Here is a 7,262-nt window from a genome sequence, read left to right as displayed (position 1 = left end):
TGAGGTGATAAAGCATTCCAGCAGGAAATGCCTTCTGCTCCTTGTGTGTCCCTAGGAAGAAGGAGAAGGTGCCTGTTCGTGCCTGCAGTGGCTGATTCCCACTTGTTCTGTGCGCTGAACACAAAGTGTCCGAGCCTGGGTTCCCCCGGCGCCGCCTTCCTTGTGCAGGAGCAGCCCGGGGCTGGGGCCGAGTCCCGGCGATATCGAGCGCTGCCGCTGTGGCCGTCACGGTGCGGGCCCCGGAGCGGATTCCTCGCCCTGCGCCCGGGGCCCGAGGGGGCAGCAGGGCTGGAAGGAGCGGGGACCGAGGCCCGCCCGGCGTGCCCGGCCCGGCCCGGCCCCGACAATCGGGTGCCGCGGTTGCCGGGGAACCGCGAGCGCGGCCACAGCGGCTGTGACGGCGCCGCCACCTCAGTTGGCGCAGAGCGCTCCGGGCTGGGTGTTGGCAGCCTGGGCTCTGCCACGGCCGCACCCAGCGATTCCCCAGGTGACTTGTGCACAGAGATTGTCTCTGCCAGCCAGCCCTGAACTCGCAGGGCATTGGTCACTGCCAGCGAGGAGTCCTGAATTGCGTTTGAAGGTAAAGATGGGCTCCAGTTGTACTTTTTGGTTTTGTCACATCTGTGCTCTGAAAGGGAATTCCAAGGGAAAGAGAGGATGTGATCATGCCACTCTCCTCATGCAGCAGTTCAGTTGCATGTACAGGCACCTTCTTGGGGTGGGGCAAGTTGGACTCTGTCTCTTGCTACTTTCAAATAATAGAAAATCTTTAGCACCGGTATATCCTTTTGAGCCTGCCATGAACTGGGTTGTGGATTTTCAGATCTGTTGTGTTCCTTTGCATGCCATGCAGTTGTCTGGTGCAAGGCCTCAGGAATGGGTCTGGGGGCACTTTGGAGGTCTTGGATGGGTTATGACACCCCCTCAGCTGCCCCTCATGGGAATGTGCCCTGGCTGTGGCCTTCTGGGGCTGGGGGGTTTTAGAGCTGAGCCCGTTTGTCTGAGGGAGGATGGGTGTCCACTGCCCCCTACCAGAGGTTGCGCCACACCCCCAAAATTTCCTCCTCCCCCCTCTGTTGATGGGAAGTTTGTGTGCAAACCTGGCCTCAGCAGACGAGTCTGTGGCTATGCCTTGCCCAGCCTGAAGGCAGACAGAGCTGATTTTCAGGAGAGCTGCTGGGTTTGGCTTTGTTGTGGATACATTTTTCTCAATGAGCCTTGTTCACTTCTCTCCAGACCTGAGCTAAATGGACAATGGTGTCACCTTGATCTTGTCTCAAGTTCCCTTAGGTGGCTTAACTCCCAGTCCCAAGTTCAAGTCAGGAGGCATTTTCAGAGAGGGCTGGGCTTCAGTGGTCGCAGCTTCTTTATTCAGTTTTGTCAGAATGGGCAAAAATTCCTTCATACCAAGATTTAAGCCATTAGCCATAACCTTCCAGTCTCTCCCAAGTCCTGTGAGGAGCAGGTGAGAGAGCAGGGGTGGTTTAGCCTAAAGAAGAGGAGGCTCACTCCAGCTATTTTTAATTAATATTGAAGCTACAGCTTTGTCTGTTCCAACTCTTCTTAATATTCAGCTTTTGAGCTCCAGGTTTCAGTACGATCCATCTTTGAATTGCACACGGCAGCCATAGAGTTCAAATAAAGTCCAACTAGAGGCCTAACAATACCAGCTACTTATGCCAAACAAGCACTTAGCTACTTTCCAATCATATCAAATTTTTTAGCCCCAGTATATGCCTTGAATGTGCCATGAATTGGGTTGTGGATTTTCAGAGTTCCATTGTTGCTCCTTCCAGTTGTGTTGAGGAATTGTCACCCATCTGTGACATCATCCCTGGAAATGGCGTCTGGATTCCAGAAGACACCAACACCTCGTCTTTTGCTGAGGGAAGGGCTGAAGCCAAATACTGTGAGTAGCCCCTGGGGCTGTGCAGAGGCTGGCAAGTGCCCTGGTGTCCCTGCTCTCCCTGGCCCTGCTGTCCAGCAGCGCTGTGAAGCTGCAGAGCCCCTCCCCAGCCCTTTGTGCCGTGCTCCTGTTGCTGGGGCTGTCCTGGTGCAGTAGGGAACACTGTGGGATGCTTCAGTTGTGCCTTGCCTGGCTGTGCCAGCAGAGCCAAGTGAAACCAATGTACAGCTGAAGCCCTGAGCATGTGTTCTGTCCCTTTGCCTTTGCCCCAGGAATTCCTTCTGTCAGGCTGGGCACTCACCTGTGCTGCTCTGACCATCCTGCCCTTGGGCACCCGGGCATGTTGGGGGAGAAAGCTCAAACTCTGCCCAAAGCCTTGAGAGCCACGGGGTGTCCCAGCTGGAAGAGCTTCCAGAGCAGCTGTTCTCTCCCAGCTCCTGTGTGGGCACAGAGCCAGCCCTGCAGGCAGCACTGGAGCCAGGGCCACAAAGGTCCCTTGCTGTCTGGAGTTCCCTTGGCTGAAGGTGCCCCAGTGCTGAGGCTCTGTCAAGGAGATCCCTCTGTTTTCTTCTGAGGAGGGCACTGTGAGCCCAGACAGAGAAAACAATTAACAGGGAGAACCAAAACCTGGACACATTCCTGTGCACCTCCCTCTTGGTACAACTTTGTTTTCTTGCATCTCTTGGACTCAGCCAGCAGCGATGTCTCCTTGCTGTGAGTTCTGAGTGTTGTGCAGGGATGGAGTTCAGGCAGTTCTGAGAGCTCCTCCCCATTCTCTGGAAAGGTCACTGCCTCAATCCAAGGGAACGTAAGAGAAAACAAATGCCCAAAGAGCAGAAATCCTCAGCCATGTCACATCCAATCCTGGCCAAACCAATGGGACAGAGCCATGTGGCTGGAGTATGTGTATTGCATTCTGTATTATTAATTTACTGATGCTAAGGATTTCAGCAGGAAACTTCCAGGGCTCCCAGGACTGTCCTAGTGGCTGTGATCACAAGTTATTCACCAGTGCCACTTGTTCAAGAAAAGTCATTCTGAACAAGCCCATCTCTGAGGCTCTAGCTGATGTATTTTGTATTTCAGCTGCTTCCCTCTAAGTTCCAGAGGGAGAAGTTTCCCAGCAGGAAGAAGGAGGCCAGCACTGGGGGGAGTATTCTGCCCAGAACTGGCCCATTTCTAGACAAGAGTGAGACTCGTCCCAAGGTAGCCTTTTCCTGCTCTTTTCCTTTCCGTTTTTCATGAAGTTTGAAGAGGGTGTGTGCTTGCGACAGGCTTGCCTCCAGCAAAACACCTCAGTGTGCAGGTGCTGTTGTCATTGCAAACTGCTGGGAGTGGTGGACTGGGAGTGCTGATGTGCACTGAGCAACACAAATGAGCTCTGCTGAAGGTGCTGGGCTGTGCTGGAGTGTAGCTGCCATTGCTGACAGGGGGAAGGCTGGGGACACAAAGGCACATTGATGGGTACTCAGGACCTTCCATTCTCTACTGACCATAAACTTTTCTGTCCCCTCCCCTCTTGTCCTCTTCCTTTTGGTCTGATCTTCAACCCCGTCCCTCTCACTGCGACACTCAAAAAACCAACCTGAACAAATCCAAACCACAAACAACACATAGAACCAACAAATTCCATTCTGTTGCTTCATAACCTTTTGGCTTCAGCCAAATATTACCTCATCTCTCCCACCTGCTCTAGTCCTGTGCTCTTCTAACTGATGTGTAATTTCTAGAGCAAAAGAGATATTTGCAGTTGTGTGGGCCTGGGTTTCCCTGTCTCAGGGTAAAGGACATCCCAAAATTGTTACCCACGGAGTCTCCTGTAAATCCATGGGTTTTACTTACTCCATGAGTGCTCAGTCAGTGCCCCAGAGTTCTGTGACCACCTGGGCACAGGGCTGTGCTTAAGGGAAGTGCTGCCTGGCATTGTGGAGAAAGAAAGCTGAAGAAATACATGCCAAAAGAGCAGCTTGGTTTGAGGCTGCTCTGTGTGGCCCAGCAGCTGTGGATCAGCTCAGAGCAGAGGTGGGTGAGGCACTGTTTGCCCAGTGTGGGCTGGGCAGACGTGCTCCCCCAGAGTCTGTACTTCCCTGGGGATCAGTGGAAGATTCTCCTGCATGAACCTTCCTCCCAGCAGCTGAAGCTCTCCCTGCTCTCTCTCTCCTCTCCAGCTGCCGTCAGCTGCCACGAAACAGAGCTGGTTTGGGGTTTCCCCACCAGAGCTGGTATTTCAGAACTTCGTTGCTCGGGAGGTCTCTGAAATGGTGCTGTGTCTCATTAATAAGGGCAAGGTAAGTGCTGGCACCCGGGGCTTTAACACTGTGCTGGAAGAGGAGAGTGCTGTCATTCCCCCAGTGTACAGCAAAGCAAGTTATCTGCTGCAGCACATGCAGAAGAAAATGTCTCAGCACCTTGTTCTGAAGGATGCTGGAGATGTTCCTGTGCTGGGAATTGTCCCCTGATTTTGGCCATGCCTTGATGGTGTCTATCCCAAAGGAGTTTCCCTCTCTTGCAAGCTCTGGACTGATAGGAATGCTGAGGGCTGTACAGTTCTTACCTGCTCTCGTGCTTTGCCTTGAGTCTATTGCACAGCCTGTGTCTCCTTGGTTAATCTTGGCTCCTGGTAGGAATCTGCCTCTCTCAGCCAGTTTGGCTCCCTTTGTGCAGCTCACAGTCAAAGCTCAGGGGCTGAGTCCTTTCCACTTTATGCTGGAATCCCTTCTCATGAATGGCATTGGCAGTGCAGGAGCTGTGTTCTGAAGGAGCCCTGCAATCAGCCTGAGGGAGCAGAAGCAGTGAGAGGCCTTTAGGTGCCACTTGAGGCTCCTGCTCAGCTTCATCCAGCTCTGCTCAGCTTTTCCAAAAGCAACACGTTTCTCTGCTTTCCCTTTGGAGAGCCACAGCACATCCAAAGCCATGTACTCCTGGAGGTTCCCACCTTCACTTGAAGAAATTGGGATTGTTTTGCTGTTTCCCAAGAGAGCTGAGAGGGGAAAAAGCTAAAAAATGTCCGCAGTTGTGATCCAGTGTAAAGAGGAAAACTTGAGACCATTAGAATTTCAGTCAGGGAAACATTTTCTCAAGTGAGGCTTGTGCCAAGAGTGGTCTGGTGGGAGGAGACAGGAGGGAGTCCAAATCATCTGGTTTAGACTTTTGGAGAGCATTTTGGTGCTCAGGGGTTGATGCTGTCAGTGTGCTAGAAAATGCATGTTTGCTGTGTCTGTGAATGGCAGAGGGCAGAACCTGGCCTGCTGGCTGCAGGCAGGAATGCCCAGCAGCCCAGCTTGCCTGCACAGGCAGCAAGAAGGCCTGGAGAGGCAAGACTGGCTTTTCATCCTGGAAGCACACTGTCAGTCAGTGCTGGTGATGTTTCTGCAGGCAGAAAATGCCTTTGAAGCCCAGAGTCAATAGGCACAGCCTGTCTGTGTTTCTGTCACTTTTGGCAAGCTGATTACTCTCATGGTTTTATGATTCTTCCTTGCTGCTTTACTGCCCATTGAAATTCTCTTTGCCCTCTCCTTGTTTTAGGGATTGTCTTGCTGTGTTCCTTCCTTCTTTTGCTTTTCAGGTTTGCTTTTATTCCCAGTAAGGCCACAGGGTTTGCTTTCCTCTCTTGCTGCTCTGCTTGCCTGACTCTTATCCCCACAAGGTCCCTCCGCAAACCTGATCTGCTAGAAGGGAATTTCTTCCTTCCCCCAGGATAATGTGCTGGTTTGCTTTCAGGCAGCACATTCCCCCTCTGGAACATGTCAAGTTCATGGCTGTGTGCAGGCAGAAGCCAGCAGGTTTTTTGGTCTTGTTGAATATGCAGATGACTTGGTTCAGGTGCTCGGTCTCCATCCTGCTGGTGCTGACCTGCTTGGCCCTTCCTTGCCAGCAGGCACTGCCCCAGTGTCCCTGGCCAAAATGCTGGAGGCAGACAGAAGGGATTCCAGTTCAGCCTTGTGAATGATGTGCCTGTGCCTGCACAGCTGAAAGTGCTTTGGACAAGGGGCCAAGGAGGGATGTCAGCAGGGCAGGGACAGGTCTCCTCTGGTGCTGTTTTCACAAGTGTCAGAATGATCATTTGGTGTCTTTGCTGCAGATTCCTCATCTGGTGAAGGTGTGCATGGAGAGCTGCCCTTATTTCCAGCTGGCATGCCCCAGGGATGTGTACCATGTGGTGCCAGCAGGCGCCTCTGCCCCTGTGCGCATCCGCTTCAGCCCTGCCGAGAACAAGGTGAGACTGGAGGAGCCAAAGCACAGAGTGATCTGCACAGCCATTGTTTTCCCTGCACTCTGGCTCCAGCCCATTGCATGCTGTGAGCTTGGCTGCAGACCATGGGCAGGCAGCCTGCAGGCAGTCACAGCTTGGCACGGGCTGGCAGGCACTGCAGCCAGGCCTGCAAGGCTCTGCTTCCCCTCCCTGCCCATCCCTGAGCATTGCTAAGGGAAGATGCAGAGGGAAGAGGATGGAAATGACAGAGGGCTGTTGATAGATGTTGGGCCATCTTTAGGTCCAGTGGAAGGGGTTTCATTAGGATGGAAAACACCAGAGGAAGAAAGAGGTCAGAGAGCTTTCCTCCTCGCTGACTGGCAACAGCTTCCCTGCCTGCCCCTGGGCTGGAGCAAAGCCGGTGCTTTTTCAGCCCCTCTGCTCTCCAGCCTTGCAGCTGTGCTGTGCCAGAGCACAAGTGAGCATGGTGCAGCTGCAGGGCCAGGGCAGAGGATGTGCTGTGCCTGTGAGCCCAGCCTGGCCCAGGCAGACTGGGCTCTGGGTGCCCTTGGTCAGCAGGAGGTTGCTGAGCTGCAGGGGACTGGGACAGCTGCCTGAAGGAGCTGGTGCAGGGCAGGTACAAGCTGCAGGCAGAGCTGTGAGCCCAGAGCCCGTGGCAGTGACACTGCTGGGGCTGTGTCTTCATGCCTGTCACTGCGCTTGCTCTGTCAGCTGGCAGCCATCCCGTGCCAAAGGTGCTTTTGTGTGCAGGTTTGAAGAGCAGTGCTGAGGCCCTGGCAAGTCTGATCTCAGTGCTGGGATCTGCAGGGTTCATGTTCTGATCTGGAGGCCTGTTCGTACACCAGGGTTTAGGACATGGCATGGAAGGGAGGAAGCCTTGCAGGGAAACAAAGAGAGGCCCTTTGCAACAGCATCCTGCTGCCTCTTGGCACTGTTCTTCTCCTGACTTGGTTGGAGAGGCAAAGTTCAAGGGAAGTTCTGAGCCAGCTGATATTTCTACACCAGGCCAGAGGTGCAGGATCTCTTTGGGTGCAGCTGTTTTCTCATCTTCTTATGCTGCTTAGAGTCAGTTGAACACTTTGTCGTATTCTCAGACAGTGATAACATAGAAACCTAAAGAGGAATGTCCTGTGTTCCCTAGCT

This window comes from Fringilla coelebs (assembly GCF_963513975.1).
Source record: "Fringilla coelebs genome assembly, contig: SCAFFOLD_43, whole genome shotgun sequence".
NCBI classification, from domain to species: domain Eukaryota; kingdom Metazoa; phylum Chordata; class Aves; order Passeriformes; family Fringillidae; genus Fringilla; species Fringilla coelebs.
The sequence above is the reverse complement of the archived record's forward strand: the minus strand, read 5'-3'. Positions refer to the sequence as shown.